Genomic DNA, 25,563 nt, shown 5'->3' with positions numbered 1-25,563 from the left:
TTATGCTTGAATTTTTTCGAATTTTTAAGAGTGTTTTCGTTTAAATTTTATCTTTACATAAAAAAGTGGCTAAATTTCGATTACTTTTCAAACCGCGAATAATTTTCAATTACGCTATTTTTTCCCCATATATAGCCCGCCTCTTAGACTTTACACCTTAACAGCAACTCTAAAGTTGCCTCCCATTCTTTTGTTCTAAGAAATATCAAGAACAATTATCGGCCATTTCTCGAAGCTCGAAAAACTCAGAAAAAATTTAAAAACTACGTATAAGAAAAGACAAATTACAGAGAGTTTCTTGTATATTGATAGAGTGGTAGGTTCAAAATGGAGCCAACAAATTCAAGTAATTTTCGACCTAGTAGTTTGAGAGCAAGTAGTATGAGGGGAAGTTTAAGGTTAAACAACAATTCTATATGGAGAAATAATAGTGTTTTTAATCGTTCAACAAGAGATGAAGATGATGAAGAAGCTCTTAAATGGGCAGCACTTGAAAAACTCCCAACATTTGATCGTTTAAAAAAAGGTCTCTTATTTGGATCACAAGGTGCAGCTGCTGAAATTGATATAAATGATCTTGGATTTCAAGAAAGAAAGAACTTGCTTGAAAGGCTTGTGGAAGTTGCATATGAAAGATTGTTAGGATAGGAAATCCGGATAGTACGGAATTTAGCCAAAAAACGGTATAATGACAATAACAAAGATAATGAGAGTTGATAACAACGGCAATTAAAGTATATAAAGAAGATACAAATTTAACGTGGTTCGGTCAAAGTGACCTACGTCCACAAGCGGAGAGGAGAAATTTCACTATACGAATAAGAGTACAAAAGAGAGTACAAAATTAGAGTAAATATTCTAATTAATCCCAAATACCCTAAGAGAATAACCTCACAAGATCACTTCAAAGAAAGGGTTCACATAAGTGCTTCCCAACACTAGGGGCGGTCCCATATATATCAAAAAAATATCAAATGAACCCGGTTCGTTGGAAAAATATACTGTGTATACATGTAATTATGATCTGAAACAGAATGAATACAAATATTATTTTATTAATGAACCCACTTGACATAACAAACCTTTGCGGTGTAATGGTCAAGTGGCTTCAAAAGCTCCTGGTGGTTCACAGTTTGAGTCTACGTTACAGCACTCTATCTCTTATTTCTGACAATTATTGGTTATATTTGTATGTTTGTATTTTTGGAATGATCAATAGCTTTTAAGTTTAAGTTGATTGTTTCAATATGAAATTATTTATTTGCTCTAGTATTAAATTTTTCTGGTACTTATAGCTCTCTTTAATTATTTGTATTAATTTAGTTTAGTTAATACTCTTTCTTTTGATTATTTTTTATTTGTAAATAACATCATTGTTTCTATAAACGAGAAAAATATTTAAATTTGTTTATATATATTTTAAAGTTTAATATACTTTTTAATATGTTAAAGATTTTTTTTTTAAAAATAAGTAGATAATTTATTCTAAAATTAAATTTAAATAGAATTTGTAATACTTTTATTTTAAAAAACTTGCTCAACTAATAAAGCAAAAAACAAAACTTAAATTTGATGACTTCATTTTGCTGTAGTGAATAAAAAAGAATAAAAATATAATTGAGCAAATCTCGCTTATTATAATTGATATTGTTTCTATTATTGATGTTGTATTTAATGAACCCGCTTGTATAAAATCCTGGATCCGCCACTGCCCAACACTTAACTCTCATACAAAATACTCTTAATAAAGGAGGAAAGGAAGAAACAAGAAATGAAGACTCAAGTCTTGTTGGTGTGTCTAAAATGAACTAATGACCTTCCCTTTTATAGGAAAAAAAGTCTTGGTCTCTTAGGTGTAAAAGAAGAGATACAACTTGTGCAAATGATGTCCAACACACAATGCAATATTTTTGGGTCCCAAAGAATATTGCCAACAAACTCTACACTTTGCAAAGATGCTTATGTGATATGGACTCCATTAGCCAAAATATTGGCCATATTACAAATCTCCACATTAGCCTAATTTTTGATGATGTAGTAAATTTGCTCCACCTTCTCCGCAAAAGCCCCAATGGGCATATGTCAAAATTTTAAGGCTATCAAAATCAGACATGTTGTCTGATACCGAAACTGTAGTAGGGCCTATAACAGTGGAGCCCAATAAAGTATACAACGAACCAGATCTGTGTGCTTTCCTGACCACAAGAGCACCTTGAAATATTTTTAGAACTCCACCTTCACCAGTGAATTTGCACCCAAAGGATTCTAAAGTGCCCAAAGAGATGGGATTTTTCTTCAACTCAGGAACATATCTAACATCAGTGAGAGTTCTCACCACACCATCGTGCATTCTGATTCGAATTGTACCTTTACCAATAACGTTACAAGTAACATTGTTACCCAGTTGGACAACTCCACTTGCAACTGAATCATATGTAGAAAACAAGTCCCTGCTAGGATACATATGATATGAACAACCGGAATCTAAAATCCACTCATTGTCTGATCTGAAACTAGTTTCAGTTGCTAAAAATATAGTTCCCTCAATCTCATCAGTTGCTACACTAGCTTCGGCGGTGTCAGTATTTTTGTGCTCATTTTTTCTTTCTTTGTGCTTTTCTTTATTTTTCAGTTTATAGCATTCAGAGATATTGTGACCTTTCTTATGACAATAGCGACACTCTAAATTATTGTATCTGGAATTGGAGTCGGATTTGCCCCTAACAAACAAGCCAACTTCCGCTTGAGTTCCACTAGCTTCCCCAGTAATATCACTATCTATCTGTTCTTTTGATTTTAAGATAGATTTAATATCCTTATAAGAGATATTATCCTTTGCATAAAGTATAGTATCTCTTATATGCTTAAAAGATGGGGGTAGAGAACAAAGCAGTAACTCGACTTGATCCTCATCTTTAATTTCAGCATCTATATTACTCAAATCCATAAGAATGGAATCAAAGGTGTCAAGATGAGAGAGAATAGAGGTACCTTCACCCATACGAATTGTATAAAGCTTCTACTTCAGGTAAAGTCTATTTTTCACCGTCCTCTTCATATATAAGGTTCTTAATTTTTTCACATGCCTTTGGCTGTGGTTTCTACAGAAACTTCACGTAAAATCTCATTTGAGAGATTTAAAATGATACATGATTTTACCTTTTTATCTATGATGGCAAACTCCTCTCCCGTCATTTTATCCGCTTTCTTCTCCTTTCCTTGCAACGCCAAGTCTAAGCCATCATGAATTAGGATAGCTTCCATCTTTAATTGCCACATTCCGAAGTTTGCACTTCGGTCAAATTTCTCAACATAGGTCTTTGTTAGAGTTATTTTGGCTATTGAAACTAACCCGGTAAGATCCGGTTCTGATACCAATTTGTTAGGATCAGGAACCCGGGTAGTGCAGAATTTAGCCAAACAATGGTATAATGACAATAACAAAGACAATAAAAGTTGATAACAACGACAATTAAAGCATATAAAGAAGCCATAAATTTAATGTGGTTCGCTCAAAGTGACCTACGTCTACAAGCGGAGAGGAACAATTTTACTATACGAATAAGAGTACAAAAGAGAGTACAAAATTAGAGTAAATACTCTAATTAATCCCAAATACCCTAAGGGAATAACCTCACAAGATCACTCCAAAGAAAGGGTTCACACAAGTGCTTCCCAACACTTACCTCTCATACAAAATACTCTTAATAAAGGAGAAAAGGAAGAAACAAGAAATGAAGACTCAAGTCTTGTTGGTGTATCTAAAATGAACTAATGGTCTTCCCTTTTATAGGCAAAAAAGTCTTGGTCTCTTAGGTGTAAAATAAGAAATACAACTTGTGCAAATGATGTCCACCACACAATGCAATATTTTGGGTCCCAAAGAATATTGCCAACAAAGTCTACACTTTGTAAAGATGCTTATACTTATGTGATATGGACCCCATTAGCCAAAATATTAGCCATATTACAAAGATAATGAGAAGTTCTTATTAAAACTCAAGGAAAGAACTGACTGGTAAATAAAAGGTTCCTTTTGTATCTTCGTGTGTCGGGATGAGCTTTGAGTTCAGTTAAACCTATTGCTTTTGACTCGAACTATATATCATATATAAAAGACGTTTTTGTCGTTTACACATAATAAGATCATACTCAAACTGTGCTCAAACTTTACATGTTTTTTTTGGTTGTATGTTGTTGTTTAAGTATCTTGGACAATCCTCCCGAGCTAACTTTTGTGGTTCAGTTAGGTTAAAGGTCATTTTAAACATAGTATCAACGTTAGGCCCTTGAAGAGGAGCCTTGACGTAACTAGTAAAGTTGCTGTCATACGACCAGGAGGTTACAAGTTCGAGCTGTGGAAACAGACTCTTGTAGTAAGGCTGCGTACACTAGACCCTTATGGTCCGGCCCTTTCTCGGACCCCGCGCATAGTTAGAGCTTAGTGCACCAAGCTTCCCTTTCTGTCAATGTTAGGCCCATGGATCACTATTATTGTATCCGTGTTATGTTATCCACACTCCGATTGTTCAGCCTTGGGCATGTGGGGGAGTGTTATTAAGTCTCACATTGGTTGAGGGAATGAGTTGTGGTCTCCTTATGTTGTCTTGAGCAATCCTCCTCTCATAAGCTCGATTTTGGGGTTGAGTTAGGCTCAACGTCCGTAACATTTATTCACAATCCATGAGTAGTATTTAATTATTTATACTTTTAACAGTTTAAGGGTTTGGCTTTTTTTTTTTCCTTCTTACAGAGTTGGGATTGATTTGCCATCAATAGAAGTAAGATATGAGCATCTAAATATTGTAGCAGATGCATATGTAGGAAGTAGAACTTTTCCTACATTTACTAACTTCATCACTAATTTTATTGAGGTAAAAATCCAAAGAATATCTTGATTTTTTCAATTTTGAATCTCCTTTTAATTAAAAGGGTATTTGTAACTTCTTCTTCTTCTTTCTATTTTTTTTCCATAGGCAATGTGGAACTCTCTTCATATCCTACCAAATCTAAAGAGGAACTCACTATTCTAAATGATGTGAGTGGTATCATTAAGCCTTGTAGATTGACTTTGCTTTTAGGACCTCAGGTTCTAGTAAAACTACACTTTTATTAGCTTTGGCCGGAAAGCTTGACCCTTCCCTTAAGGTAAGACTATTAGTTGTACATATCAAATAGATTTAAGTTATATATACAATCTCTATTTTAAAAGGCGTTTCTGGGGCGAACTCCGGGGCGTGGCGTATCAAAAATACCCCGGGGCGATGGTGTGGGGCGAAAGTCTCAAGAGACGTACACCCCGCAATTTGGGGCGTACGCCCCGGCGTTCGGGGCGTACATCCGGGCGTTCGGGGCGCGTTTTTTTTAGTAAGGAGTAAGCTCCAGACACTTTTTCAAATTAAAATAAAATTTGTTGAATTAGTCCTTCATATAATACCCAAATTCTCAAAAGTCAGTTTGGTAATTACTCAAAAGGTTTAAAAAGGAACTCAAAAGTATTAAATTTAAAAGTAAAGACCTTTTTTATTGATTTAAGCCCTAATTCATGATTTTCCCAATTTTTTATCTTGTCCGCTAGTCTGCTAATATCTCCCAAAAGCAACGAATATTTAATTTTTTTTTACAAATACAAAGATAACTACATTTTACTTCATAGCAGCAAATTCAAAGTTCAAAGTGCAGGTTAATCATCCTTTTTGTTCCTCCATATAGAAAACTTTATTCTTTTAGACTCAAATTACTTGTGCTTGTAAGTAACATATAATAGATTATTTTGATTAGTTTTTTGTGGGGATGGAGCACACATATATATAGTTTTCTTCAATTTTTATGCAATTTTACCTCTTTTATAAATATTAACTGTCATTATATTATTTTATAAAATATTAAAAATTAAATACCTATGGGGCTTACGCCTCGGGACTTACGCCCCGCTGAGGCATATGTAAAATGTCCCTACTTACGCCCACGCCTTTTAAAACACTGGTGACAATGTAAAGATTTGTTACTTATTCTTCGATTTTCAGTATTATCTGTTGTTCCTAGGGATGTTCATGGTTTGGTTTGGATCGGTTTTTTCCTAAAAAGAAACTAAATCAAGTAAGTCGGTTATTCAAATATTGGAACCAAACCAAACCAGTTAATTTGGTATCAATAGTGATGAATAATTTAAGTACTCAATTAAAAAACGATTATTTTTAACATAAAATAAATTCTTGTACTTATCAAAAGAAAACTACCAATCAAACTAGAATGTAAAGACAAATAATTAGATTATTATAATAGCAAAGAACTAGACTAAAAATATAAATGAATAATATGTACCATAAAATTTTAAAATTTTTATATAAAAATATATATAATCTTTTCGACCTTGGTTTCGTAGGAGCAAGTCAGAAAGATTTGGTTTCATTTTTTTCGGTTACTTTTTGATTAAAATCAAACCCAAACCAAATTTAATTGGTTTTTAAAATTCAAAACCAAAACCAAACCAAACCTAAAAAGTATCGATTTTTTTGGTCGGTTTAGTTCAATTTTTCGAGTTTTTATGAACACCCCTAGTTGATCCCCTTGCTTTGGTTATGTTACCGCTTTATTATTCTTTTGTTAATATTATTGTCTTTAGTATTTTCAACATGATCTCTTCATTATTGTTCTCTTGTTGAAACCTGTTGAAAATATTTTTCTTGAACTGAGGGTCTTTCGAAAATAACCTCTCTACCTCCACAAGGTAGGAGTAAGGTCTGCATATACTTTACCCTCCCTAGACCTCATACTATGGTATCACAATGGGTATGTTTTTGTTGTAATGATTTGTTACACTACCTATGTAGTTTAATTTGTGATAGTAGATTAGTTACCGGTTTTATTAAGTTCTCATTTAATGCTTATTAAAGAGATTTATGTGTAACTACCTTATAAATAACATAATTGTTTAAGTAATTTTTTAACCGTCAATATATAGAACTTAAACTCCAAAACAAACATATGTAAATTAAATAATGAAATGGTTCTAAAAGTTAGAAGCAGCTAAAGTTTTCTGTTCTTTTTATTTTTATTTTTATTTTTATTTTGTGTGGAAATCAGGTTACTGGGAAGGTAACCTACAATGGACATGAAATGAATGAATTTGTGCCACAAAGAACTGCTGCTTATATTAGTCAGTTTGATTTGCACATTGGAGAAATGACTTTGAGAGAAACCTTAGAATTCTCTGCCAGATGCCAGGGAGTTGGCTCTCGTTATGGTTAGCATTTGTTCAGATTTTTTCTTCAATAAAAAAATCATTTTATGTTGAAATTAACTAACATAGATTTATTGGTTCTTGAATTCTTTTTGTAGAGATGTTGGCTGAACTGGCAAGAAGAGAGACAGCAGCTAATATCAACCCAGATCCTGATATTGATATCTTCGTGAAGGTAAGAGTAGTAGGGAACCATATGCATGTTTACAGCGCGGGGTCCGTGGAAGGGCTGCATTTCTGCAAGAGGCTATTTTCACGGCTCGAACCCGTAACATCCTGATCACATGACAGCAACTTTACTAGTTACGCCAAGATTCCCCTTCATGTTTACATGTTAATATATAAGCTATTTCCCAATAACAACAAGTAAATTGAACCAAGTAAGAAAATTTGCTTTGCTCAAGGGAATTGTTTTATGACCTTCATTGTTTGGTGATAATGTAGGCGGCAGCAACAAAGGGACAAGAAGCCAATTTTGTTACAGATTATGTTCTTAAGGTAACTGTTTATTCGAAAAATCAGATAACGTTAAATTTAGATGCGGTTCTAAGGGTATGCAAATTCCTTTGATACAAAATGACAATACATGTATTTTTGCTATAAAGTGGGAATAATGAACAGGAAGACTGAATGAGTTAAAGAAAACAAGCACAATAAAATCTCCATGTCTCTTTCCGCCCTATCTATTGCAGTCTATCTCCCTTTTTATAGTAGAGGGCCACTGCTTTATCTATAACAACATAATTAAATAATACATATAGTGGATGACCCATGATGGTTTGTCTCTGCCTTGATTCCCACCAAGATTCTCTCCCTCGGTGCGGTTGTAACGGCTCTTGTCTGCGAGCTTAGCACTGGCTCGAGCTCGATGTTAGATCGAACCCCCAGTCTTGGTTCGAGCTCGATTCTGCCTTGGGGCATTGATATTCGGGGCCTGTGTCGATCGGTGTTGCCCCGTAGTCCGATTCGGACACGGGCTCGATAACGATATCGAGTTTTGCCGTCGATTTGTCTTATAGTTCGAAGCTCGACGCCCTTACTTCGGAATTCGTCCGAGCTTGTCGTGTGGATATCCTTCGATTGAAACGTCATTGTCTCGACCAGTCTTTATGACTGAGAACCGGTTTTGACCGTACACAGATAGTCCCCTCGTTTCTCAGAAAGGATGTGGCGAGGAACGATATGATTTCCCTGCGACTCGATCAAGTTTATGCTGACGTTTCTATCAACCCCGACCATGACATATGTAATACTCGATCATCTTATGCGTCTTTATAGTCCCCGACTTTAGCGAGGATACCCGAGTTTTTTCTTCCCTTGTGGGAATTGCCAGTTACCTTTGGTCCTTGGTGACCGGAGAAGATCAATCAGTGATGAATGTGGAGGGGCTTCCTGTCTTTTCAACGAGGCCCAACATGCTTTGAATCGGGTAACTTCTGATGGCGTTTTCGCCACTTCTTTTACACAGAGTTGTAGGTAATTCTAATGTTTCTCCTTTTGTTTGCAGGCTTCGATGTTGCATCAAGAGGCTTTTCTCCGAATCAGGGAGGAGCATGATGCCGAGGTTCGGAGCCTCACTGAGAAAAGTGACTCGTAATGGTCGAGTGAGTGATTGTTCGAACTCGAAATAAAGATAGCCCGTAGGCTTGGCAATCGAGCGAATGATTCGAACTCGATGCAATGTTGCCCGTAGGCATAATGGTCGAGTGAGTGATTGCTCGAACTTGAAATAAAGGTAGCCCGCAGGCTTGGCAGTCGAGCGAATGATTCGAACTCGATGCAATGTAGCCCATAGGCTTAATGGTCGAGTGAGTGATTGCTCGAATTCGAAATAAAGGTAGCCCGTAGGCTTGGCAATCGAGCGAATGATTCAAACTCGATGCAATGTAGCCCGTAGGCGTAATGGTCAATTGAGTAATTGCTCGAACTCGAAATAAAGGTAGCCCGTAGGATTGGCAATCGAGCGAATGATTCGAACTCGATGCAATGTAGCCCGTAGGCTTAATGGTCGAGTGAGTGATTGCTCGAACTCGAAATAAAGGTAGCCCGTAGGCTTGGCAGTCGAGTGAATGATTCAAACTCGATGCAATGTAGCCCGTAGGCGTAATAGTCGAGGTAGCCCATAGGCTTAATGGTCGAGTGAGTGATTACCCAAACTCGAAATAAAGGTAGCCCGTAGGCTTGGCAATCGAGCGAATGATTCAAACTCGATACAATGTAGCCCGTAGGTGTAATGGTCGAGTGAGTGATTGCACGAACTCGAAATAAAGGTAGCCCGTAGGCTTGGCAGTCGAGCGAATGATTCAAACTCGATGCAATGTAGCCCGTAGGCATAATAGTCGAAGTAGCCCGTGGGCTTAATGCTCGAGTGGGTGATTGCTCGAACTCGAAATAAAGGTAGCCCGTAGGCTTGGCAATCGAGCGAATGATTCGAAATCGATCCTGTTTGCATAATAAATCTTGAACATAGAATATCGGTAAAGAAGAGAGCTTTCTTTGCAGGTCTTTATACATGGGTTCATGTTTTGCATCAGGGCTCGGGCCAACTATATAAGCATGGTTCGTTTTGACCGTTTGGCCCTTACAACGTTTCCCGTTGAGACATTGTTTGTCATGAAATAACGAAGTAACTTCCTTTTCACCGAACTTGATAATCGTTACAGATGCGTTCAATGATAAAGCCCCCCTGTGTACGAGATTGATTTTAACGAGGCCTCGGATACTCAGCAGTAGTATCGTTTCCACTATATGGCTGGTATCGATCTCTGGTCGACTTTTGCTTTTTCGTAATGGACCTAGAAGTCAACTGGTCATCTTCGACTCTTATTTTGGATTGATATCGATTGTGCACATCGGTCCAAGCAATAGCTGGGTACTCGATCAGATTTTGCTTCAGCCGCCGTGAAGCCCTCGAGCTCCGCTCATTTAGACCTTGAGTGAAAGCTTGAACAACCCAATCGTCTGTGACTGGTGGCAGATCCATTCGTTCCATTTGAAAACGAGCTACGAACTCTCTTAGCATCTCGTTATCCTTTTGTATTATCTTGAACAGGTCTGACTTTCTGGTTTCGACCTTTATGGCTCCGGCATGAGTTTTTATGAAGCAATCTGCAAGCATAGCAAAAGAATCAATGGAGTTAGATGGTAAATTATGATACCATATCATTGCCTCATTTGACAGGGTTTCACCGAATGTTTTTAATAATACAGATTCGATCTCATCATCTTCCAAATCATTGCCCTTGATGGCACACGTGTAAGAAGTGACGTGCTCGTTAGGGTCGGTCGTTCCGTTATATTTGGGTATTTCGGGCATACGGAATTTTTTGGGGATTGGTTTTGGGGCTGCACTCGAGGAAAAAGGCTTTTGAATGAATTTTTTCGAATCTAGCCCTTTTATCATTGGTGGAGCCCCCGGGATCTGGTTGACCCTGGAATTATATGTTTCTACTTTTTTATCGTTGGCTTTGACTCGTTTTGTGAGTTCCTCGAGCAATTTAGTAATTTCAGGAGTAGTCCCTGATTCTTACTCATTTGGCTTCTCTATGGCTGGTTCCGTTCTGTGGGTGACTTCTCGTAGCGGATTGGGATCCGGCCTGCTTTGCACCTGAGTTTGGCTCTGCAACTGAGCTATCGCTATTTGTTGGGCTTGTAACATCTCGAAAATCATCCGTAAGCTGACTCCGATCTCCTCCTCGTTATGGGTGTCTCGAGCTACGGATCGAGTACCGCCCTGAATGCTTCTTTCCGGTTCGGAATGCTGATTCGCCTCTAGAGCTATTTGTGAATTGACATCCAATGATACTTCGGCTCGAATTTCGGGTGCTTCGATTCGAGCCTCAGCGCCTTCATCGAGTGGCCTTCCGGCCCCGGACGCCAAGTTGTTGGTTTCATCGTGAAGGCCGGCTTTGTGGTCGATAGGTGAAGCCATTGCTGATTTGAAGTTGCAAACTGGCGTGTACTTTAGGTTTATATCAAACGATCACTGTTACCCTTAGCCCCACGGTGGGCGCCAAACTGTTTATCCAAAAAATCGGATAACGTTAAATTTAGATGCGGTTCTAAGGGTATGCAAATTTCTTTGATACAAAATGACAATACAGGTATTTTTGCTATAAAGTGGGAATAATGAACAGGAAGACTGAATGAGTTAAAGAAAACAAGCACAATGAAATCTCCATGTCTCTTTCCGCTCTGTCTATTGCAGTCTATCTCCCTTTTTATAGTAGAGGGTCACTGCTTTATCTATAACAAAATAATAAAATAATACATATAGTGGATGACCCATGATGGTTTGTCTCTGCCTTGATTCCCGCCAAGATTCTCTCCCTCGGTGCGGTTGTAACGGCTCTTGTCTACGAGCTTAGCACTGGCTCGAGCTCGGTGTTAGATCGAATCCCCAGTCTTGGTTCGAGCTCGATTCTGCCTTGGGGCATCGATATTAGGGGCTTGTGTCGATCGGTGTTGCCCCGTAGTCCGATTCGGACACGGGCTCGATAACGATATTGAGTTTTGCCGTCGATTTGTCTTATAGTTCGAAGCTCGACGCCCCTACTTCGGAATTCGTCCGAGCTTGTCGTGTGGATACCCTTCGATTGAAACGTCATTGTCTCGACCAGTCTTTATGACTGAGAACCGGTTTTGACCGTACACAGTAACATTACATATGTCAAAAAAATTCTACAAATTTTCGAGAATGAAAAGCCAGCGGAATTTTATAACTAAGTGTTTTGTGTATTTTGTCACCAGCTATTGGTGCTGGATATTTGTGCAGATAGTATGGTAGGAGATGAAATGATAAGGGGTATCTCAGGAGGACAAAAGAAGCGTGTGACGACAGGTGAAATGTTTGTTGGACCGTCAAAGGCACTTTTCATGGATGAAATCTCTACTGGATTGGATAGTTCCACGACTTATTCCATTGTGAATTCTCTAAGACAATCTGTGGAAATCTTGAATGGAACTGCTTTGATATCTTTCATGCATCCAGCACCCGAGACCTACAACTTGTCCTACAACTTGTTTGATGATATTATTCTGTTATCAGATGGGCAAATTGTTTATCAGGGTCCTCGAGAAGACGTCCTTGGCTTCTTTGAGTCTATGGGTTTCAAATTCCATGATAGAAAAGGCGTGGCCGACTTCTTGCAAGAAGTATATATTTCTTATAATAAGTTCCAACTGTTAAAGTTGACAAGCATTGATGTACTTCTATTTTGTAATGGCTTTGAATTTCTTGCAGGTGACATCGAAGAAGGATCAACAACAATATTGGGTGAGACGGATGAGCCTTACAGGTTTATCACTTCAAAAGAATTTGCTGAGGCATATCGCGCATTCCATGTTGGAAGGAAATTAGAAGATGAGCTTTCAGTGGTCGTTTGGTAGGGTGTATAAGAATAGTGCGGAATAAGGTGTATTAATAACTGTCACGACCCAAAATCTCACATGTCGTGATGACGCCTATCTCAATACTAGGCAAGCCAAAAATCTCAATAAACTACCATTTCTTTTGAATTTGAAAACAAAATAATTAAGTTTAGCGGAAGAAATCTCAAAAAAAATTCCAAATATATCACTCCCAAAATCCGGTGTCACTGAGTACATGAGCATCTAAATGAATACAAAGTCTGACTGATAAACATCACTGTCTGAAGTATAGAACAATACAATAACAGGAAGGGAATCAAGTGTACGGTCGTCAAGCAGCTACCTTGATACTCTCCAACAGAAATAACTCTGAATTCTAGCAGTCGTCGTATTCGGGAGCACCTGAATCTGCACACGAGGTGCAGAGTGTAGTATGAGTAACTCAATAAGTAACAAGACTAACCTCTAGGCTGAAAGAAATGATGAGCTCCGTAGATACAGTCCAGTAAAAATAATGGTACAAAAATGTAGGCATGCTTTCAAGTTCAACAGTTAAACTGAGTACAAGTGAAATAGATCAATACTGCATGATATGAGGCATATGACATCTCAATAGAAAGACCTCATGTAAATACTGGTCACAAATTATCCGGTCACTCGGTACTGTTTATGGCCAATCCAGCCCAGGGGTGTTCCAACCCGTATATAAGTACACATCGACTGACAGTTAGTCATCTAGTACTGTATAAGGCCAATCCAGCCCTAAGATAATTTATCCCTAAATATAAATAATACGGACAAGATCCATGTCCAGATAACTCATTACAATACAAATAAGTAAGGCAAGTCCATGCCCTGGGAAAAATTCATCCCAAATATATATATAAGCAGTAAGTAAGGCAAGTCCATGCCCTGGGAAGACCATCCCGAATATCGATGATCATCTACGCTCACTAGGGGTGTGTACAGACTCTGGAGGGGCTCCTTCAGCCCAAGCGTAATATAAAGCCAATATGGCCTACTGCAGGCGGGCAGTCCCGATCCGTATAATAATAAAGCCTATAAGGTCTGCTGCAGGCGGGCAGTCCCGATCCATAAAATAGTAAAGCCAATAAGGCATGTTGCAGGCGGGCAGCCCCGATCCATAAAATAGTAATGTATAAAGCCATTCTGGCCTGCTGCATTGTGCAACTCAATCCCATAAATATTCTCACAATGGACAATCATTACTGAGTATGAAATGTATATTTAAAACAATTAATTCAACAGTATCACGACCCCATGTGTCCAACAATATCGGCACATAGCCTAAACATGATCTTTATTACTAGCTTCAGCTTAATTCCTTTAACACGTGCCACATGTTTAGATGATAAAATGATTCTTTAATTTTTACTACTTCACAGGATTTATTCAAGACACACTTTCTGTGGTGCACGTCTACATGTTCGTCACCTATCGTGTGTGTCACCTATAAACAATTCATATCATACCAAATTCGAGGATTCATACCCTTAGAACCAAGTTTAGAAGTGTTACTTACCTCAAACCATGTAATTCTTTACTCCGTTATGCCTTTGCCTCGTGAATTGGCCTCCAAACGCCTCGAATCTAGCCACAAATAATTTATTTTTGTTAATAAAATTTATTGGAATTAATTCCATGAGAAAATACTAATTTTCCATAAAAATCCTTAATTTAGCTAAAAAATGGCCTGTGGGGCCCACGTCTCAGAAACCGACAAAAATTACAAAATCCGACAACCCATTCAATTACGAGTTCAATTATACTAATTTCACTCAAATTCGACTCTGAATCGGTGTTCAAATCTCGAAAATTTATTTTATGAAATTTCTACAATCTTCCCCAAATTTTCACCTCAAAGTACTAATCACATGATGAAATCATTGATATATTCATGTATATTAACCAAATCCGAGTTAGAATCACTTACCCCGATAAATTTCTTGAAAAACTCACGAAAAATCGTCTCTAACTGAGCTCCCAAAGTCCAAAAATGAAATAATAACCTAAACCTCGGATATATAGTGCACCTCTCGGATTCTCAATATGCTGACCGCGCATTTCCACCGCCCCCGCGAATGCCTCACCGCGGTCCGCGGAATTCCCACCGCAACCCCGAACGTTTGGTGGCTGTACTGCCAAACTTTAGTATTTTGGCCATAACTTTCTCTACAGATGTCCAAATGATGACTTCTTTACCTTTCTGGAAACTAGACACGAAGGGCTACAACTTTCGTTTTTGAATCATCTCCCAACTTCTTTGTTTTGTGCCGAAACATATCAAATCAATCCGGAATGAATTCAAATTTTGCACACAAGTCATAAATGACTTAATGGAGCTATTCCCATTTCCGGAATCGAAATCCGGCCTCGTTATCAAAAATTCACCCTTTGGTCAGACTTTTTCAAAATCTAATATTTTTTAACTTTGGCCAAAATGTGTCGAATTGCCCTACGGACTTCCATATCCAAATCTAAACATACGCCTAAGTCCGAAATCATCATACGAAGCTATTGCAATCATCAGAATTAAATTCTGAGGTCGTTAACACATAAGTTAATATCCGGTCAACTATTTCAAATTAAACTTCCAACCTGAAAATTCATTCTTCCAAGCTAACTCCGAAATACCTTAAAACCAAACCAACAATTCACACAAGTCATAATACCTCGTAGGAAATTATTTAATACTTCAAATAGTTGAAATGAGCGTAAATGTTCAAAACGAGCGGTCGGGTCGTTACAGTAATGCATTGATTAGTAATGCATGGGTTAATAATGCAAGTATTAGTTAAGCAGATATTATTTCTTATCTATTGTTTGATGTGGTGTATTAAAATTATAATGCATTGCATAATTTTTAAGAAAAATAGTTGTTTATAAAAATGCCCTCCATATTCTCAAGTTTTAAGGGACTTTAAGGATAATTTTGTCTTTAACCAACTTAATGCATGCATTAGTAGCCTAGGCATTACTAATGACATAATTTTCTATGCATTACTTATACATAGGATAATACCAAGTATGAGTATTAGTTATACACAAGTCAAAAGAACGTAACATGTAAAGTATTAATAATGCATAGAGCTAATTGTCACGGGCCCATTTTCTTACATTGGGTAGCGGCACCTGCTCGCCCGTGCGGCACCCGCAGTTCCCCTCGCTGTGGGCCAGCCTTCCTATCCGTCCCAGGATTTCCCAAGCACGATCCTGTGCCTGTGGGTTGGGGGTTCGCCCCAACCTGTGCCGCCCGTAAGATGCCTAGGCCCTTGGCCATAGGCATGTCGTGGCGCTCGATCTTAGGATCACAATCCATGCGCGCCCTGGGGACTGGCTTAGGACATGCCTTGTCCTTAGCCCAAGACTGAGCATCGCTCCCACGTGCACAGCCCAATCCTCAAGCTTACACTCGTCTAGTGCATCCGCGACTAGATCGTGCCTCGCCCGAGTAAGGCAACCTTTAGTCCTTGGCCATTGTCATGCGCCTCTTTCGTGCCATGCCCATACATAGCCCTCTTTCAGCACGCTTCCCTTCCGAAGTAGTGCAGTGTCGCCCACACCTGCACCTTTAGGTCAACGGACCCTTGCTTGCATGGCTGAACCAAAGCCATGCTCACAAGTCGACACATGATGCCCCTATGACAGGTGCGTCAAGTATCCAATCGGCGTGGAGGTCTCTTTCCAACACTCGGCAGCCCGCGGGGCTGGCCGTTCCACAATAGCAGCCTCCACTGCCCTTTTGATGCCCAACGCAGGCCCTAAGGCGTTGCGCAGCCCATACGAGTTCCCAAACTCGCATGGATACCTTTGACACTCCCTTGAGTCATCTAGGCAGGCCCTTGGGGTTCGCCCCCAAGGCAGCTCGTTCTATACGGCTCGGTGGCAGCACGTATGGGGGAGGCAGGTCGGAGCTTTCATCACCTATACCCCCCTTATATATGCTTAAAATTAAAAAGCCCAAGTTGCCCGAGTAGACTGCTCTACGTCAGACCATCAGAAGGCTCCTTTCTCACCAGTTCTTGGCCGAAATTACAACCCCAAATTCTGGGTTGTAACATCCTCCCACACTCATAATGTCATCGCCCCGATGACACATCATGGCTTAAGACATCCCGGAGTCTGCCCCCTCAGGTATGCCCATTCAAGCTCCCTTTGTCCTGTGGGTTGGACTTCCTCGAAGTCCTTTCTCAAAAGGAGTCGTGCCCCATGCACTCCTCCTCCCAAGTATCTTCCAAGCGTGCCTCTGCACTTCACCTCCATTCGGTGTTCACTTGGAAAGTGCCTCCGCACTTGCACCCTCTGGTGTCTAACTTTGTGATTGACCCACACTAGTCAAATCACACCATGACCCTCACGGCCTTCATGTCCGTCTGAAGCTTTCCTTCACAGGTTAGCACATCAATGTGCTATTTTGACGTCGCTCCCGTAGCTGTTCGCTTCCGTAGCCTCAAGATGCCCTCTTTGGCATAGCTCCCGCAGCCTTTCGCTCGCGTAGCCCTTAGATGCCTTTGGCATGGCTCCCGTAGCCTTTCGCTCCCGTAGCATTAAGACGCCCTCTTTGACGCGGCCGTAGTAGCTCCTTCGCTCACTTGACCTTCAAACACCTCTAGCATAGCTCACGTAGCATTCTGCTCCCGCAGCTCTCTTTGCCCCCTACCTTGAAGTTGTGTTCGCTTCCAGACCCACGACTTCGCCCTTATGCCTCTTGCATAGGCGGGATCCTCCCACACTCAATGTGGAGGATACATTTTAGCACTGTCGTCTCACTTGGCATTTGGCCAGCTCTTGAGACGACCCTCGGTGAGTACTACATTCCCAAAGTCATAGCGTCGCTGCCTTTCCGGACAAAGTTCTTTGTTTTCCGTCCGTCACTTCCTCAGCAAATAGCCAATGCTCCCGGTAGTACTTCAATACTCGCCCTATAGACAGGTACTCTCCTGGTCCTGCTAGCACGGCTTCCCGGTTCGGTGTGCCATGCACTTGGACACTCTCGGTCCCCGATCATTCGACATACCCCTTTCCAGAATGATGACACCGTCTAAACTTGGGAACTCGTCCCATTCCGCTTGCTTCGCTATACCTTCAAATTCTTTTCCTCACCTTGGCAATGCCCTCAGGCAACCCAAAGTCTTTTCCCGAAGGAAAGACACTCAGCTTGATGCGTTGCATGCATCCTTGGCAAGATCTCCGCTATGATCATGCCCAAAGTTTATAGTCCATGGCCTACTCTTTCGTAATATGGTTGCACGACCTGGCAAACATGGCATTCTCTTGGCCATCCGACTCATCGGCATATCACCTCATTCAGTAGCACCTTAGACTGACGAAAGACAATGGAATCACCCATTTCCTTCGTCGACCATTAGTATCTGGTTCTCGATCTTTGTTGGCATATGAACATCAATCTCTGCTTTGACGTGATCTCGGCACTGACATCCAAAATGCACTCGCCATATCCACCCTTTGCCTTGACGTTGTGCCATGGCACAGTATGGCCTTAATCAGCTCTGATACCAAGTGTCACGGGCCCATTTTCTTACATTGGGTAGCGGCACCTGCTCGCCCGTGCGGCGCCCGTAGTTCCCCTCGCTGCGGGCCAGCCTTCCTATCCGTCCCAGGATTTCCCAAGCACGATCCTGTGCCTGTGGGTTGGGGGTTCGCCCCAACCTGTGCCGCCCGTAAGATGCCTAGGCCCTTGGCCATAGGCATGTCGTGGCGCTCGATCTTAGGATCACAATCCATGCGCGCCCTGGGGACTGGCTTAGGACATGCCTTGTCCTTAGCCCAAGACTGAGCATCGCTCCCACGTGCACAGCCCAATCCTCAAGCTTACACTCGTCTAGTGCATCCGCGACTAGATCGTGCCTCGCCCGAGTAAGGCAACCTTTAGTCCTTGGCCATTGTCATGCGCCTCTTTCGTGCCATGCCCATACATAGCCCTCTTGCAGCACGCTTCCATTCCGAAGTAGTGCAGTGTCGCCCACACCTGCACCTTTAGGCCAACGGACCCTTGCTTGCATGGCTGAACCAAAGCCATGCTCACAAGTCGACACATGATGCCCCTATGACAGGTGCGTCAAGTATCCAATCGGCGTGGAGGTCTCTTTCCAACACTCGGCAGCCCGCGGGGCTGGCCGTTCCACAATAGCAGCCTCCACTACCCTCTTGATGCCCAACGCAGGCCCTAAGGCGTTGCGCAGCCCATACGAGTTCCCAAACTCGCATGGATACCTTTGACACTCTCTTGAGTCATCTAGGCAGGCCCTTGGGGTTCGCCCCCAAGGCAGCTCGTTCTATACGGCTCGGTGGCAGCACGTATGGGGGAGGCAGGTCGGAGCTTTCATCACCTATACCCCCTTATATATGCTTAAAATTAAAAAGCCCAAGTTGCCCGAGTAGACTGCTCTACGTCAGACCATCAGAAGACTCCTTTCTCACCAGTTCTTGGCCGAAATTACAACCCCAAATTCTGGGTTGTAACATAATGCTTTTATTATGTTTTCTAATTCCTCCTGCCAAATCACCCCTCAGCCTCATGTGACAAGAGCAAAAGCCATCCTGCTGCTTTGACAACTCAAAAGTACGGTATAGGGAAGAAACAACTCTTAAAGGTCTGTACTGAAAGAGAACTCTTGTTAATGAAGAGGAACTCATTTGTTTACGTCTTCAGGTTCACACAGGTGACTAATGAGTCTTTTTAAAAATTTAAATTTTCGAGTCTCTGTCACATCAGAAGTAGAGCCTTGGCGTAACTGATAAAGTTACTGACATGTGACCAGGGGTCACGGGTTCGAGGCGTGGAAACAACCTCTCGCAAGGCAAGACTGCATACAATAGACTTTTGTGGTCTGGCCCTTCCCGGCCCGCACATAGTGGGAGTTTAGTACACTGAGGTCTTCTTTTCTTCTCTGTCACATCATATTTGCTTATAAGTACTAATGCCCTTTCGTTTGATATGTTTTCAGCTTTTATTAATTGCACTCACGATGATGACTCTATTTTTCCGAACTGAGATGCCCCGTGATACTATAGATGATGGAGGATTATTTAATGGAATGTTGGAGATCGCGTTGACAATTCTAAAACTTCCTGTCTTCTACAAGCAAAGGGACCTTATCTTTTTCCCTTCATTGGCTTATGCAATTCCCTCTTGGATACTCAAAATCCCTATAACATTTATTGAAGTTAGTCTTTGGGTGTTCCTCACTTACTATGTCATTGGATTTGATCCGAACCCGGGAAGGTATGGCAAGAAAGAGATGATGCAGAATGATGGTCTGGTTACCTTCAGCAATTTCCTTTTTCCCATGATAATTTATCAGGATTCTGATTTTACAGATTGTTCAAACATTTCTTGCTACTCGTAATAGTAAACCAGATGGCATCAGGATTGTTCCGCTTCATTGGGGCAGCAGGAAGGACCATGGGAGTTGCTAATACATTTGGAACATTTGCTCTGATTATACTATTTACATTGGGTGGATTTGTCCTTTCACGAGGTATATTTGGTCATTTATATGTTTTGCAGAAGCTCGTCTAGCTTAAACCGAAGAGTGTTAATTGTCTACTTCTAATGTTGTAGATGACGTGAAGAAATGGTGGATATGGGGTTACTGGTCTTCACCAATGATGTATTCTCTGAATGCAATTTTTGTGAATGAATTTGATGGGAAACAGTGGAAACATGTAAGTTTCTTTATCTAATGCAACCTGCAAATAATTACTAATTCTTCTTGAGCGAATGCTCGAGCTCACTCTAATTTAAACAGATTGCACCAAATGGAACTGAGTCACTTGGAGCTGCAGTTGTAAGATCTCGAGGCTACTTCCCAGATGCATCGTGGTACTGGATAGGTATTAGGGCGCTTACTGGATTCACAATCATATTTAACATGTGCTACCGTATTGCACTCGCTTATCTCAACCGTGAGTATCTCCATTTATTTTTCCCTAAAGGAAAAAAAAATTAAATGTTTAGTATGAATATCTACAGCATTTGGTAAGCCACAAGCTATGATACCAGAAGACAATGAAGATGCCAATGAGAAAGAGGATTCCAGTAGTGAGGGTCAGAAAAAGGAAAAGGGAATGGGTCTTCCATTTGAACCGCATTCCATCACCTTTGATGAAGTTATATACTCTGTGGACATGCCTCAGGTAACTAGCCAAGAATTATTATTAATCAGCAACCGGTGATGCTAATCCCCGATCTCAACGAATATGTTACCGAACTTCCAATGATACGCACAGGAAATGAAAGATCAGGGTGCCACTGAAGATAGATTGGTACTTCTGAAGGGTGTAAGTGGAGCTTTTAGGCCCGGTGTTTTGGCAGCTTTGATGGGAGTTAGTGGGGCCGGGAAAACGACGTTGATGGATGTATTAGCGGGAAGAAAAACAGGAGGATATATTGAGGGTAGCATCAAGATTTCTGGCTATCCCAAGAAGCAAGAAACTTTTGCTCATATATCTGGATATTGTGAGCAGAATGACATCCATTCACCTTATGTTACAGTTTGTGAGTCGTTAGTATACTCAGTTTGGCTGCGTTTACCTCATGATGTTGACAAAAATGCCAGAAAGGTTGGTTCGTCTGAAAATTTTATTCCATCATATGAATCTCGGCCAAAGATCAGTTAAATACAATAAAGAAGGTAGCACTCATACGATATTTCCTCCTTATTATCGTTTTACAGATGTTTGTTGAGGAAGTTATGGAACTTGTGGAGCTTACACCATTAAGATCAGCCTTAGTTGGTTTGACAGGAGTCGATGGTCTCTCAACTGAGCAACGGAAAAGGTTGACCATTGCAGTGGAACTAGTGGCAAACCCCTTATCATTTTCATGGATGAACCAACTTCGGGGGCTAGATGCAAGGGCTGCTGCAATTGTTATGAGAACTGTTAGGAACACTGTTGACACAGGAAGAACCGTTGTTTGTACCATCCATCAGCCTAGTATCGACATTTTTGAAGCCTTTGATGAGGTGAATTTAATACCCTTTGAACTCGATCAAGCTAATAAATGTCTTTCTTTCTCTTTTGACATTGAATACTAATATAAACACCACATTGCAGCTATTCCTAATGAAGCGAGGAGGACGAGATATATGTTGGTCCGTTGGGTCGCCATTCTTGCCATTTGATCAAATACTTTGAGATAAGTTGTCTAAGTGAACAAGTGCTTTCCGTTTTTGAGCTTTATATAATCAAATGCTACACTAAGTTTTCTTGTATTCAGTCAATGCCTGGGGTAAGTAAAATAAAAGATGGCTATAATCCAGCAACTTGGATGTTAGAAGTCACAGCCTTGGCTCAGGAATGATATTAGGGGTTGAATTTGCTGATTTATACAAGAAATCGGACCTTTACAGAAGGAACAAAGCGTTGATAAACGAACTAAGTATCCCTCGCCCTGGTTCCAAAGACTTGCATTTTGATAGCCAATACTCACAGCCATTCTGGACCCAATGTATGGCCTGCCTTTGGAAGCAACACTGGTCCTACTGGCGTAATCCTGCTTATACTGCAGTCAGATTTCTTTTTACAACCTTCATTGCTCTGATCTTCGGGTCAATGTTCTGGGATCTTGGTACTAAAGTGTAAGTCCAAACATATGCCATAAAACAGGTATATAAAAAAGGGCAGCCCGGTGCACTAAGCTCCCGCTATGTGCGGGGTCCGAGAAAGAGCCGGACCACAAGGGTGTATTGTACGTAGCCTTACCTTGCATTTCTGCAAGAGGCTGTTTCCACGACTTGAACCCGTGACCTCCTGGTCACATGGCAGCAACTTTACCAGTTACGCCAAGGCTCCCCTTTCCATAAAACAAGTATATAATCTGGAAATTACTTTTAGTTCTTAACGCTAGAAGTCTACTCATATTTTCTGGTTACAGGGGTAAGAGGCCTATTGTAGCAGTTGAGCGTACAGTATTTTACAGGGAAAGAGCTACTGGGATGTATTCTGCCATACTCTATGCCTTTGGACAGGTCAGCGTACGGTTCAACTTCTTATAAACCAATTTCATGTTAAAAGAAGTCTACATTACCTATAAAAGTTTTTCTATCTTGTAGGTTTTCATTGAAATCCCTTATGTCTTTGCACAAACTGTTTCCTATAGTGTCATTGTGTATGCTATGGTTGGATTTGAATGGACAGCGGCCAAGTTCTTTTGGTACTTGTTCGTCATGTATTTCACCCTATTGTACTACACCTTCTATGGTATGATGACCATTGCTGTTACCCCAAATCAAAATGTTGGTCAAATCGCCGCCTTTTTATTCCATGTCATATGGAATCTTTTCTCAGGATTCATCATTCCAAGACCTGTAAGTTCTTGAAAAACCTTCATTTTTGCTCTCAAGAACACTGAAAATTTTGATTTAGAGCTTTGAAAATGAAATGCTTCCGTTGTTTTTCTTCATTAAAAAACAGCGTATGCCCATATGGTGGAGATGGTACTATTGGGCTAATCCTGTTGCGTGGACTTTGTATGGTTTGGTTGTATCACAATTCGGGGACCTCCAAAATAAACTTAGTGATGATCAAACAGTGGAACAATTCTTGAGAAGTTACTTCGGGTTCAAGCATGATTTTCTTGGAGTAGTTGCAGGTATGACTGTTGCATATGCTGCTGTTTTTGCCTTCACATTTGCTTTTGGTATTAAGGCATTCAATTTCCAGAAAAGATAGAAGAGGTTACCTGCTGAAGATTTAAGAGTAAGATTGGAGAAGAGTTGATTATGAAACTACTAGCTAGTATATATAGGCCATAACATGAAGAAGTATATGTTCTGTTTATTTTTTCTTGAATCCCAAGTTTTTGTGTAAGAGCTAATAAGTTATAAGTGTTGAATGAAAATATAGTGGCAAATTTGTTCCATATATAGTTGGCTTGACCCTTTACCTTGCCATCTTCTTACTATATCTTATTTATTTACTGAAATTTGAGCACTTTGCCCCTTTTCCACACTAAATTCATCACAATTTGGAGATCTACTGGTGTGGCTAGCAGATATCTTGTGGAATTAGTCGAGGTGCGCACAAACTGGCCCAGACACCACGATTATATAAAAAAAAGTGGCTAGGTTTGAAACGTTGTCACCACCGCTCGTGAAATGGAGAAGAAACGGTCAGTATAAGGAATTTTTTTCGAGCTCAAGTACTGGCGAGAGATTGGTTGTAAAAGTCTTGTATATAGGTTGTAGCTTGAACAACTGTTTACTTTCTCCATTCAAATAATATTTGGTGTTTCATTTTGTTAACTTTTAGTAAAACATTGAATAAAAATAGTAATTTGCATCATAGCAAGGTTGAATACAACAATTAGAAAAAAACATGGTATTATATAGTTTATCTCCATAGTATAGACCATGTAATATTTTCTGACTTAGGCCATTAGCTTCACTAACTCTATTTACACCCTTGCCCTCTATTCCTTTCTTAGGCTTAGGGACTGAGTTAGGTGTCCACAAGGGAGTTCAATTGAATCCTTTTCGCCGAGAATTATAATGCACAATATAGAAAAAATAATTTTTTTTATTAGCTCAGTGGTAGAGCGCGCTCCTGATAATTGTGTCGTTTTGCCTGGGCTGTGAGAGCTCTCAGCCACATGGAGAGTTCAATGTGCTCATCGACGCCTGACCCTGAGAAGTGGATCATCCAAGGCACATTAGCATGGCGTACTCCTCCTGTTCGAACCGGGGTTTGAAACCAAACTCCTCCTCAGGAGAATAGATGGGGCGATTCGAGTGAGATCCAATAGATAAAATAGTTGAATTCCTTTGAAATAAGGAAGATTGTAGTGTAGTGGCAAATGTTGATTGAGGTCACAGTCTCAAATCATAGATGTGACATTCTCATATTTTTTAATAATAAAAAAATCTCCTATTAAGTATTACGGGCTCTACTTAGGCTTTTTTTTTTTTTTTAGTGGTACAGTCATATTGTGAAAATCTTAAATCCGTCTCTGACTTAGGCTAAACTATAGGTTGTATCATAAGAAAAAAAGAAAGCAATTAATCAACTCATTTAATTCCACTCATATATTCCTTTTCTTTTATTTCCCCCCCTTTTTTTTGTACGGGGCAAATATAAAAAGAAAGGATGCAGAGAAACCCCAATACTTATCAATCTTCCTGACATTTCATGTTTCACTTCACTAAAAAGGAATGACAAAAAATTCAAACTCAAACATAGTAAAGTCCAATGTTTAGGCATTTCCTAGGCACCACCTAATTTTTTAGTGTTTTTGGAATGGAGTATTCCATTGGACATACTTTCCTCCACATGAGTTGTTTTTCTGGTATATCTAAGCCCATCCTTAAAGCCTGCGCCAAAAACTATTTATATTTGGTAGTCAAAAAAGTATATAAAACTTGTATAATTTTTGTATATAACATACATAATGTATATATACAAATTTTATACATTTTTTTGCATTTTTTCAGCTATTACTTTTACGGCGATTATACCGTGTCATTTTCCATTGTTTTTCTGGTATATCCAAGCCCATCCTTACAACTTGCATGTACATATGCGCACACACACATAGTTGTAAGGTTTTCTCTTAATTTATTCAAATTTCTGGAGAAAGATTTATAAGTATATGAGAGTGAAAAAAAAAATTGTTTGTGTTAATTAAGACTTGGATACATTTTTTAAATGAAATCTATGTATTACGATAAATCATACTTTCTCCTATTCAATTTATTTAACGCATTTACTTTTTAAGTTGTTTAAAAAACAATACATTTTTTAAATTCGAACGCAATTTAACTTACAGAAGTAACCATTAATGACAAGCTTTCACATTGTACTCAACATTCACTTATTGCATTCAAAGACCATACAAATGGCAGGAGCCAAAACTCTAGCCACACAAATATTATGACATAATATTACAAATTTCAAAAGTTTTATGG

General features: G+C 39.9%; 1 pseudogene; it reads left to right on the top strand.

The window, feature by feature from the left end:
* Positions 1 to 327: 327 nt before the first annotated feature.
* On the top strand, positions 328 to 23,545 carry LOC107784951 (pleiotropic drug resistance protein 1-like; annotated as a pseudogene).
* The last annotated feature ends 2,018 nt before the right edge of the window (positions 23,546 to 25,563 follow it).

Source organism: Nicotiana tabacum, chromosome 15, assembly GCF_000715075.1.
Source record: "Nicotiana tabacum cultivar K326 chromosome 15, ASM71507v2, whole genome shotgun sequence".
In the NCBI taxonomy this organism is placed as follows: domain Eukaryota; kingdom Viridiplantae; phylum Streptophyta; class Magnoliopsida; order Solanales; family Solanaceae; genus Nicotiana; species Nicotiana tabacum.
Note: the sequence above shows the minus strand (reverse complement) of the source record. Positions and strands in the feature narration are given on the sequence as shown.